The sequence below is a fragment of the Hyperolius riggenbachi genome, chromosome 4 (genome assembly GCF_040937935.1).
Source record: "Hyperolius riggenbachi isolate aHypRig1 chromosome 4, aHypRig1.pri, whole genome shotgun sequence".
In the NCBI taxonomy this organism is placed as follows: Eukaryota; Metazoa; Chordata; class Amphibia; order Anura; family Hyperoliidae; genus Hyperolius; species Hyperolius riggenbachi.
Window position 1 is genome coordinate 316,218,791 of NC_090649.1, and position 12,414 is coordinate 316,231,204.

A 12,414-nucleotide genomic window follows, 5' to 3' on the forward strand; every position below is an offset into this window, starting at 1 on the left:
CATGCAATATTCAATGTGTAACAAATGCAACAATATGTAATAAAATGCAACAGATTCAAGTAGACATAACGTACTGTCATAACCATTTATCCACATCCAAATGTTCATACATAAACATAGCATCCTGGGAGCGCAGGGCTATATAACCTGCACAAGACAAGGTAAAATGATGCTCAGACTCACACTGCACACATATGACCTAGATGTAAGAATTAGGCCTTGACACGCTCTTTGCATGAAGCACAGTTTGTTGCAGCCATTAGAGAGAACTGGGACATGGCTCCAAGTCAGACATGAAAGTGTTGGTCTGTCTTAGCTTAGACAGAGGACATACTTGTTTTTCGGTTTTCTGCGTGCGTTTTTCTGCATGCATTTTCTGCGCACCATGTCCGTTTGTCCCCTGTGTGTCCCCTGCCTTCGATGTATAAAGGTCCATTGTAAACAGAAGACAAGCTTTGGAGCATAATAAAGACGTATCACCTGTGTTTAAAGTACATCTAAATGGGTCAAACAAATAAGAGCTGGTTTCTTGGGTACACAACCACCACCATGACGTTCTGACTGTACCATTAACTGTTGATATATCTCCCATCATCAGTAAAGGTCTGGCGTGCTGCCTCCAGAGGCTTTCCCTGTTCACCTCCACCAGCCTGTTTCAGCTCTGGGACTCAAACCACTTGTTGACAGCTTACGCATGCGCAGTAGCATAGACCCGCTCATACCGAAAAAGCCGAGCCCGATTAGGTCCGTGATACTGTGCAGGTTCAAGCAGTGCCTTTGTTTGATTATTATGAGCTGCATCTACAGGGATTGGTGATGATTGGTGAGGGGAAGGGTGATGCTGAAAAGCACTCTCTGTTCCTGATCTGTTTCCAAAGATAAACACGCACCAAAGATGTGGACAAGCATTTCCACCTTCCTTCTCAAGTTCAAGCCTCCAGCTGACCAAATAGGTGTACTCAGATTACCAAACTGTGTTGTAAGTCCATCCATTCTGTAATGCCTGTGGCTAATTATAGCTGATGTTTATGTTAATGTTTTATAGTAGGAAGTCTTCTCTGTAAGTGATCATTTGTGAAGATATTGTGCAACAACACAAAGGCAGTTACCACAACACATCATGGCTGCAGTTTATGAGGCAAGTAGTTTCATAACAATCAGGAGGCTGACTGGGTGGAAGGTGAATGCATTTGACAACATCTAAAAATATTTCTTTATAAATGTAGCCATTGCACATGATAAGATATTCATTCTAAAGACGACAAATATCTGGCAAACATTTTGGGCAACTATGTATTTTTTGATGCAATTTCTGTAAAAAGTATACATTATGTTTAGGATCTTATTCATTGTAAAATTGAGCTTCAAAGCTTCTCAAGGGTGACAACATTTGAAGCGAGAAGCTGATCTGGGCAAAGATAGATTAAATGGCAGCACTAAAAATGCTATAATCTATTGTGACCGACCTGACACCTAAAAAATTCTCAAGTTGCTAAAGTACGGGGGGGGGGGGGGGAGGGTGTTAGGGTTTGGGGAGCTTAGGTAAGAGATTTTTGGGCCTCCTAGCAGTTGTGTTGGGTTAGGATAGGTTTACCGTTTAACATTAGAGAAAAGTATCAGAGCATGATAGTTTTAATGCTATATCTGGATAAAGGTTTTAGTAAGGTATTAATTAAAAAGGGAGGTTATGGTTAGGAATAGGGGAAAGTAGCCAGTTTGGGTTATGTATCACATATGGAGGGAGTGAGGATGGGCAATTAAATTTAAGCAATTAGCAGGCTACAGGAAAATAAAGACCATCACTGAAAGTTCGGCATGGCAGGGAAGGGTTGGGTTCACTGGCGTAGCAATAGTGGGTGCAGAGGTAGCGACTGCGTTGGAGCCCTTGGGCTAGAGGGGCCCCATGGGGCCCACCCTCAACCACAGTATTAGCTCTTTATTGGTCCTGTGCTCATAATAATCACTTCTATAGATGCTTTGAATAGTAGTAATCATTAACAAACTGTTCTCCATCCTCTTCTTTCACCTCTGACACTGTGGTTGTCCTCTATTGGTTTTGATGAACAGTATCAATAGTTATGTATAGAGTGCTTGGGGGGCCCCAATGCAAAACTTGCACCGGGGCCCATAGCTCCTTAGCTATGCCACTGGTTGGGGTTGTTGTTCTGGGTACTCTGAAAAAAATCATCTAATCTAGTTTTTGGGGAAAATTTGTGTAGCTAAGGGTCAGCATCCCCCACTGAGGGCCAGAACATTGGCACCAGGATCACACTCACTAACAGAAGGTCATAGTCTTAATTTCTACAGTATGCACCTTCACTCAGATTGTCATGTCTTCTTGCAAATGGGGTGACCTAATAAGAGTACAGGGAATAATAAGCAGACAACTTCCTGGTTTTCACTACCTGCACACAATAGAAAGTTTGTGATGAGCACAGGATCACTATACTGCTAGTTTCCTTTAGTTAAGCAACCTGTGTTTTTGGCATTCACTGTGAAGGGCTTTTCATCTCTTTCACTTTCCTTTTTAAAAATGATCTATTTTTTTTAATCTCATTACGGAACTACTAAAGCTTGTTATCTAGCAAGCTTAGGACTGGCCTTGAGTTTATTCATTTCAGTCCTGAATGCTTTAACATTCTTGTACATTCCGTACATACATTTTACAGCATTGAGTGGTGCCTTAAAGGGGCACTATGGCAAACAATTGTAAAATTTAAAATGTGTGCAAACATAGACAAATAAAAAGTAAAAATTTTTCAGAGTAAAAATGAGCTATAAATGACTTTTCTCCTATGTTGCTGTCACTTACAGTAGGTAGTAGAAATTTCACAGAAGCAACAGGTTTTGGACTAGTCCATCTCTTCATGGGGGGATTCTCAGGGATGTATTTATTTTCAAAAGCACTTAGTGAATGGCAGTTGCTCTGTCCAATTGCCAAAAAACTGTGCAGTGAGCAGGTAAGCTGGCCAGCATCATTGTTCAAATCCTTTTTAGGGAATATTTTTATAATAAATAAAAGTCTTGCTGAGAATCCCCTATGAAGAGATGGACTAGTCCAAAACCTGTCACTTCTGTCAGATTTCTACTACCTACTGTAAGTGACAGCAACATAGGAGAAAATAAATGTATGGCTCATTTTATTTTTGAAAAAACGTACTTCTTATTTGTTTATGTTTGCACATATTTTTCGCCATAGTGCCCCTTTAAAATGTGTCCTTGATCAATAATACAATATAGTTTTTAGATATTTTAGAGCATTTACTAAGACTGGCATGTCATCCCCAACAATTTAAAGTATAAGGGCTAGATCACACTGGGCGCTTTATCGAGATCGTGACGATTCCGCTGCCCAAATCTCACGTTTTACCGCAATTTGTGCTTGTGATTCCCATTCAATAGAATGAGAATCACAGCACGATCAATGCGCAGTACAGTCCTAATGAAGTTAGGGCGACCACCTGAGCCGCACGGTGCAGCGCAGAAAAAGCCGACCCGGAAGCCAACCTGGCAAGGTCAGCATCTGCAGCGGAGGAGACCAGGAGCCACCTGAGCTGCGACGAGGGCACCGGACTGCTGCCAGGGGCTGGAGGAAGCCCCAGGTAAGTGGATTTTTATTTTTTTATTACTTTGGCCGTATCTTTTATGCGCTGCATGCAGCACGTTTGCAATTGATCGCAGTTGCAAATGCTGCAGTGTGAATGTAAACATAGGGATACATTGGCAGTAGCACAGCGATCAGCAAAGAGCTGCAAAAGCACTAAGTGTGAAGCAGCCCTTAGCTGTTACTCTGGTCTTATGTTTATAGTAAACTAGCTGCAGTGTGTGCCGATCCTTATTTGAAAAAAACATTCCCCACTGTTTCTGAATTGTTCACCCCATCCTGATTGTAAATAGTCTTTTGATTACATATGTAACCCACATGCAAATCAGATCTGAGCAGAGTATGGCTACAGTGTAACAGATTCAGGCCATCACTCACAGCGGCGTTTAATAATATCAGAAAATATGGAAGATTATTTGTAAACTGGGACAAGTCAGTCATTTTGCCACTGAATGCACAGATCAATGCACGGATCAATGTCAAAGAGGGATAGGATTGCCCCACTTCAATCGCTATTATTGGTCCTCTTCTTTGGTCACCACCCGCTGTTGGTTTAAACAATCCTCACAAAACCCTGCGACCGTGTTAGAGGCTGAAATAATAGGCTCTTACACCGCTTTCTCTAGCCTTCCCTTTAGGGGACCTAAGCATATCCCAAGGGAAAAGCACAATATATTGGTGACTTTTCAAACATGGGAAAAAGTAAATAAGACACTCTGACAACCAGGTCAGATATCACATACACCTCACTGTGGATGAACCCCTCCATGACAGAATTTCTCACTGTACCAGACCCTAAGATATGCAACCAGACCAGTTTTGGGCTTTCAGGCGACTGGGATGTTTTCCCAACTAATCTTGATAGGTGTTGTCCAGGTGGCCTGATATCACAACTGCTATTAGCCATGGTTAATGTTTATGCCACTGCTGATATTGATACTGTATTTTCATAGGGGGGGGGGGGGGGGAAATCAATAAAAAAATATTCTTTCAAAAACAAAGTGCCCCTGAGCTCTGGATGTCTTTTTTAAATAAGGAGCATTTTTATTTTTGCCAGTATTAAATTCATATATTTAACATGACTCTGTTCTTGAGAACTCCTCACTTTGAGAGTCAACAAGATGGCAGCCCTACAACACAGATACAGCACATTTCAGCTCTGGCCAGAGAAGTGAGACGGCAGTTAGGTTTGTACACCATGGAAGAGACGAGATTAGTGAATGAAAGTCTGGTTCAGGTTCATTTTATGTAAAGGTTGGCAGGGACTTTCTAGCATTTTAAAACTGAGCAAATCTGTATTGCAGGTGCATAGCATTATTTATTAGGGCTTTATTTTGTGCACGTTTAATTAGTAAAGTGTGTACATATTTACAGAGGTTGTCACCCGCCGGGATCTGTACTCAATCCATTGGCCACCAGATCAGGGGCCACATTCTGTAAAGATGCGTTGCTAGGCTACAGCCTTGTGATGCATCCTGTTGCTATGAAGGGGGGAGAAGAGATGACGGCGCAGTGCGCAACCCGCTTGGCCAAGATGATCCGATACTCTTTTAGCGACACTTCAAGGGCAGGCAGCAACACACAAGCTCTTTCAGTGATGCATCAAGGCAGTTGTGCACATGCTAGATTCTCAGCAGTGGTAGCCCCAACCAGTGTGTTTAAAGAGAACCCGAGGTGTGTTTAAAAAATGTTATCGGCATACAGAGACTGGATCTGCCTATACAGCCCAGCCTCTGTTGCTATCCCAAACCCCACTAAGGTCCCCCTGCACTCTGCAATCCCTCATAAATCACAGCCGTGCTGTGCGGCTGTGTTTACATCTGTAATGTCAGTCTCAGCTGCTCCCCCGCCTCCTGCAGAGCTCCGGTCCCTACCCCCATCCCTTCCCTCCAATCAGCAGGGAGGGAAGGGATGCAGGTGGGGACTGGAGTTCTGCAGGAGGCGGGGAGAGCAGCAGACTGACACTATAGAGATAAACACAGCCAGCTCTGACAAGCTGTTTGTCAGCAGCGTGGCTGTGATTTATGAGGGATTGCAGAGTGCAGGGGGACCTTAGGGGGGTTTGGGATAGCAACAGAGGATGGGCTGTATAGGCAGATCCAGCCTCTGTATGCAGATAATATTCTTCAAACCCACCTCGGGTTCTCTTTAAGTGAGTCAAGTATTTTCCTCTTCAGGATCTGCCCCCCTCCTCCCTTTCTCCCAGTTGTCAGGCTATTAGGATAATGGGCTACATTGGTGATATCATCAGGATAGTAAAGCATTCCTATATGAAAGATTTTAAAGTGCATATAACCAAAAAGGATCAATGACTTCCAGTGTCATTAATTAGCAGTTTAATGTTTAATTCCTACATTGTGTTTCCACTGGGGAGGTCACATGACAATGATATCACACAATACCATGTAAAGCTGCCCAGCATGAGAACAATAAGTAGCAGGGTGAGGTGAGATAATTTACAGCTACACATGGAATGTTACATTGTGTAAAACTGGAGCCACCTGATAGAAATCTTGCCAAGTACAAATGTCTATTTTAAGTAGAATTACTATATGATCAACAATAAAGCAGTTTAATTTTTTAGATAACAACATTTTTACTACACGATACATACATACACATATAACTAAGGTAGGGATTAGACTGTGAGCTTCTCTCAGGGACAGTCAGTGACAAGACTATATACTCTGTACAGCGCTGCAGGAGATGTTGGCACTATATACGGTCAATAATAAATAATAATAATAAAATAATAACATGTAACGTGCAAGCTATAAAGGTTTGCCTGTTAACTCTGAATAAAATGATATTTCACCATCTATGGTACTTGAGTCACAAATGAGAATATGAATACATTTTTGCAGCTCTGCTTAGTGGGAACTGATCTGTATCCCTGAGCCAGGAATCGCTGGACACACCTCCTATTGTATCCACTGTGGCTGTACATATATTGTCACAGCTGCACATAGCTGCCATCTACTCGTACATATTTGTACTGTATACAAAATGTACTTGGTATTTGTGCTTCCCACCTATGCTGCCAATCTAAAGGTACGTGAGAGAGGCAAAATTCCAATTCCTGCTCCCCTCAGCCCCTCGGGTCCCGGTTATCTACCACATTCCGAAGATACACAAAGACCCTGTCCATCCCCCAGGATGTCCCATCATGAGTCGGATTGACTCACCCACAGGCTGGGACAGTACCTGGACAGCTTTCTTCAGCCATTGGTTGAGGCACTCCCACAGGTGCGTAGGGACACCAAGCACTCTTTGCAAGTGGCTGAAGGAATGGGGATGGGGGAGACAGTATGCTGGTAATGGCGAACTTTCCTCTATACCAACATTCCACCTGACAAAGTAGTGGAGGCGGTTGCGTATTTTATGGGGAAGCAAGGGGAAATCCCAGAATAACAAATTGTGTTTCTTATGAGGGTGCACAAATTCACAATTGAATGTAATTATTTTTGGCACTGGTGTGATTATTATAAACAGCACCAGGGTTGTGCCATGGGGCAGAGATTGCCCCTAGTTTGGCAAACCTCTTTATGGGGAGGAAGGAGGTACTGGCACTGAAAGATGCACGAGGCGTTTTAGTTTGGAGGAGGTATATAGACAACCTTTTATAATTTGGGGGCACATCACTCTAGCTATCTTCATTTTTTGATCAAATTAATGATAATGAGGTCAATATCACGCTTTCCTATGAAAACAATACTAACACAGGGATTTTTCTTAATTTGTCATTGCACGTGGTGGAGGGAGTTTTCCGCTCTAAAAATTATTTTAAATCTACAGACCGAAACAGGTACATTTCTGTCAAAAGTGGACACTATCCACAATGGATAAGAAATGTGCCCAAAGGTCAGCTTATGCGCATAAGACGTAATTGCATAAGTATAGTGGATTTTGAGGCCCTAGTGGTGTTCTTATAGAAAGATTCAGGGAAAAGAGGTATGAAGATGACTTTTTTAATAGAGGGCTTGAGGAGGTGAGAAACATGAATAGGGCATAACTTTTTCATCCTTCTAGACACAAAAGTGGTGAAAATGGCAGGTTTGAGTTATCCTTTAAATCTGATAATATCAACAATTTAGATCACTACAAAATATTGTTAGTAAATATTGGGGCATACTTATGTCAGATGTAGATTTAAGGAAAATATTACCTCCAGCACCAACTTTTTTATGTAGAATGAGCAAAAACCTTAGCAGTAAATTATCACCCAGTTCTGCGGAACTAAAACAAGTGGGAAGCAGGTTGCAGGGATTTCATCCTTGTAGACAATGCAAACACAAATTAAAACGGGAAAGGTACAGCAGGTCATGGGCCCCTCGAACCACAGGACCTTTAATATAAAGCAAATTATTTAATGGAATGACAAAAATGTTTTATTCATGGTCTGGTGCCCTTGTGGCTACCAGTATATTGGTAGGAGAACACATCCACAACGTAGCTAAGGACCTAGTAGGTCATAGTTTGTCAGCCCATTTTAAACATACTCATCAATGTGATCCATCTCTTATGATGTTCTTTGGATTGGAAAAAGTCTGGTCGAATTGGAGAAAAGGTAATATTACTAGAGAAGTGTCTAGGCCAGATGCATGGTGGAGCCATCATCTAGGAACCCTTAGGCCTAGAGGCCTCAATGCAGACATTGATTTGCTCTGCTATATGAGTAATGACTAGTTAAAGGGTATTATTATTTATTATTATTACCGTATTTACTGTATTTATAAGGCACCAACATATTACGCAGCCCTGGACAATAATTAGGGAAACATACAATGTAAACAAGGGGAGACTGACAGAGAGGTAGCACATGGTTATACAACATTGCACAAAGTTATACATGCAAACATGGTATGAGATGCATGATCATGCAAATCAACAGAGACCCATCAATCCAAGTCCAAGTTAGTCCATGGGAAGGGTGTCATTGGTGAGGTTGCAAAATCCAAAAGGACACACTAAGGAGGGGGGAGACCCTTCGAAAGACTTACAATCTAAAGTAGAGGGGGAGGGACACATAAGGTAAGGCTATGGAAAGGGTGCTCAGCTGAGAGAGTTTAAGTGTGGTAGATGGATGGGGTGGGTGGGGTTCCAAGGCCATCCTAAAGAGTACCCAATGATATAGTACTGCAGAAGGAAATGAGTTATAAAAGAGAACTAATCTAGTGTATACAGGTTGCAAATAATGAGTACCATTTATGCAGTGTAAGGTTTTAAAAAAGCCACACGGTTTTGAAGTTTATTCCGTGTGAAAGAAGCCTTACAGTTGATTATGGCAGTATAATGCTTTTCTTCAAAGCCCAATCAGAATGTCTTGACTCGTCTGCTGAAGGATGGACTGGCTAGTTTTCTGAATTATAAGTCTGGCACAAATGTGTTGGCCGTCATTTCACAGACACTTGAAAGACCTATATATAAAATACCTATAAAATTGACTTATTGTCACCCTTCTATTTTTATCGCATTATCTCTGCAATTAGCAGTCTGGCAGCCGCTTCATGTATATAGGAAAATAGTTTCCACTGCCTAAACTGTTCTTCCTTGACTTCACCACCCTGAAAGGGCCCAGTCAATGCAAGTTAATTGAGAAAACACCAGCCAATGCTTTCTTGCTGTAAATACCACTACTTCTTAGGGCCCATTACCACTAGAGCGAATCTGCATGCATTTCCTGCATGCAGATTCACATAGACAATACAAGTGGATGGGCCTGTTTCCACTTATCAGGATTTCTGAGTGTTTTTCTGTGCAGAAAAAATCTGCACGGCAGAGCCATCAGAATTTGCATACCGATATGCGTTTCGCATACAATGTATTTAATAGGAAATTCACATGCGGTTTTAGTATGCAAATTTTCATGCGAATTCGCATACCATTTCACATAGAAACAATGCAAAAGCACACAGGCGTTGCCATGGTTAAATTCGCATACATAGTCATCCATGCAAAATCGTATGCGAATTCGCATGAAAATTCGCATACAACCGCATGCGAAATTCGCATCCGCATGCAAATTTTTCCCGCGGCGCTTCCCACCGCACAAGTGGAAACTAGCCCTTATACTCTGGAATTCTTTTCTTCCACGTGTATTCCTCCTGTAGGAATATAGATGACTATAGAGGACAATTGTGAACTAGTGGTGATATGCAGAGAAAAGCTATTAAAAAAACTGCAATTATCATCACTTAATAAAAAAGGTAGTGTGTCAACCATATATTTATTTACTAGTTTGCTTGAAAAGTCATTTACCGGTAAGAACTGTACATGTCAGTAAAGTGTACATAGCAAGTTTGAAAGAAAAAAAACCCTCAAGAGTTACAGCCTTACTGTGATGACTACAGTTAAACCTACAGGCAAGTGGGATTTAAGAGCAGATGGGATTAAATACACCTACGCACTAAGCAATCTCCTAAAACCTGGTGAAATGAAGCCCTGAGCAGGCTGGCATATGAAGCCGATTAGCTATAGAAACAACAAGCCAGTCAGTAAACAACCGCCAACCCCTCCGTATTGTGTGTTCTCAGGTATGATGTCAACACATCGTACAATTACAACAGTCACTGACAGACAGTCTGTGGACAAGAGACTGAGACAGACTACGCAAACACTTTACACTCAGCTCCTCACTAATGAAAACAATAATCACCTCTTCTTCATATTACTTATTGTTATTAAAGGGAAGGTCCAAGCAAAAAAAAAAAAATGAGTTTCACTTACCTGGGGCTTCTACCAGCCCCATGTAGCCATCCTGTGCCCTCGTAGTCACTCACTGCTGCTCCAGTCCCCCGCTGGCAGCTTTCTGACCTCGGAGGTCAGGGCCACATTGCATACATTTTTACGCATTCCAGCTAGTGCAGGAACAAAAATGTATGCGTTGCACCACTAACGCGTAAAAATGTATATGTTAATGTTCCTGCACTAGCGGGAATGCGTAAAAATGTACGCAATGCGGCCCTGACCTCCGAGGTCAGAAAGCTGCCAGCGGGGGACTGGAGCAGCAGTGAGTGACTATGAGGGCACAGGATGGCTACATGGGGCTGGTAGAAGCCCCAGGTAAGTTAAACTCATTTTTTTTTTTTGCTTGGACCTTCCCTTTAAGGATTCATATAGAGCCATCATCTCTCTTAGCACTATGCAAAGATAAAATACAAATATGGGCACATATTACAGAGGTGAGAGACAACAGAAATGTGACAGTAACCAATACAGACAATACCACACAAAATGTGTGTGCTTCATTGGTAGATGGATTCCGCACACCATACAGTATACTGCCTATGCTTGGGGTGCATCGCAACAGTGTACCCAAGTCAGGGTTATAAACTCATCTTGAGAGCTATATAGCCTAGAAAGTGACCTGAAGCCATATGTTTAAGTGCAGATGCTTGAATAATGTAGAGACACTTGGGCACCTAACCAATAGAATCGGAAGCCCTGCACACATCACACACTCTGCCTCCTTGCCCGCACCACCTAGCATGGCAAGTAAGAAGCAGCCAGGATTGGTGAGGAGTCAGAGGCTGAGGTTGGCAGAATTGATTGTGATGGCATCTGCTGCATTGGCACTGCAAGGCATCAGAGCATTTGATCTTCCTTTTTGCAAGGTATGCACACACACACACAAAAATAATAATAATTATGTAACCACATAAAAAAATAAAAATAAAAGTACCAGCAACTGATAAACGTAAAAGGAGAAAAGAAACAAACACCTTTCCTGAAAATCTATGGCTGTCCCTGACTAGAACCCCTGGGCACCCACTGCAGTGATGTGGCATTCTGTCTACAAAAACCAACAGGAGTCCAGATGGAAGTTCTAGAATGATGTCGCTGCTGCAACTTCCGCAGTCTTGTAGGTAAACATGAGGTGTGAAGGGGTGTTTGGGTTCAGTACTAGGCCACTTTTACACTATACAATGAAAAACTGATGCTTTTTAACTTTCCATAGCAATGCAGTATGAAAAAGCTTTCAGTTAAAGGATACCCAAACTGACATGTGACATGATGAGATAGACATGTGTATGTACAGTGCCTAGCACACAAATAACTATGCTGTGTTCCTTTTTTTCTTTCTTTGCCTGAAAGAGTTAAATATCAGGTATGTAAGTGGCTGACTCAGTCCTGACTCAGACAGGAAGTGACTACAGTGTGATCCTCACTGATAAGAAATTGCCCCTTTTACCTCTTTCTTGCTCTCAGAAGCCATTTTCTGCTAGGACAGTGTTTTATAGTTGGAATTTCTTATCAGTAAGGGTCACACTATAGTCACTTCCTGTCTGAGTCAGGACTGAGTCAGCCACTTACATACCTGATATGTAACTCTTTCAGGCAGAGAAAGAAAAAAATGAACACAGCATAGTTACTTGTGTGCTAGGCACTGTACATACACATGCCTATCTCATCATGTCACATATCAGTTCGGGTATCCTTTAAGACGCTTATAGTGTGAACTGAGCCATAGGGAAACATGGACATTACTTTGAAAATCAGTTGTCCTTTCAGTTATATCTGAGAGCAACTGATATTTAAAGTATAAAAGGACCCTATCGCACACTCTGCACACTAAAGGATAAATGAAGATGAAGTGTGAGGGCTATGGAGGCTGCCATATTTATTTCCTTTTAAGTAATACCAGTTGCCTGGCTATCCTGCTGATCCTCTGCCTCAAATACTTTTAGCCATAGACCCTGAACAAGCATGCAGCAGATCAGGTGTTTCTAACATTATTGTCAGATCTGACAAGATTAGCTGCATGCTTGTTTGTGATGTTTTACAGACCCTACTGCAGCCAAATAGACCAG

The 12,414-nt window shown here is 42.0% G+C and overlaps 1 protein-coding gene across 1 annotated transcript in view; it reads right to left on the bottom strand.

The window, feature by feature from the left end:
• The window catches only part of EZR (ezrin), a 123,248-nt gene that overhangs the window by 64,960 nt on the left and 45,874 nt on the right, over nt 1–12,414 (bottom strand). The gene's annotated exons all lie outside the window — the stretch shown is intronic.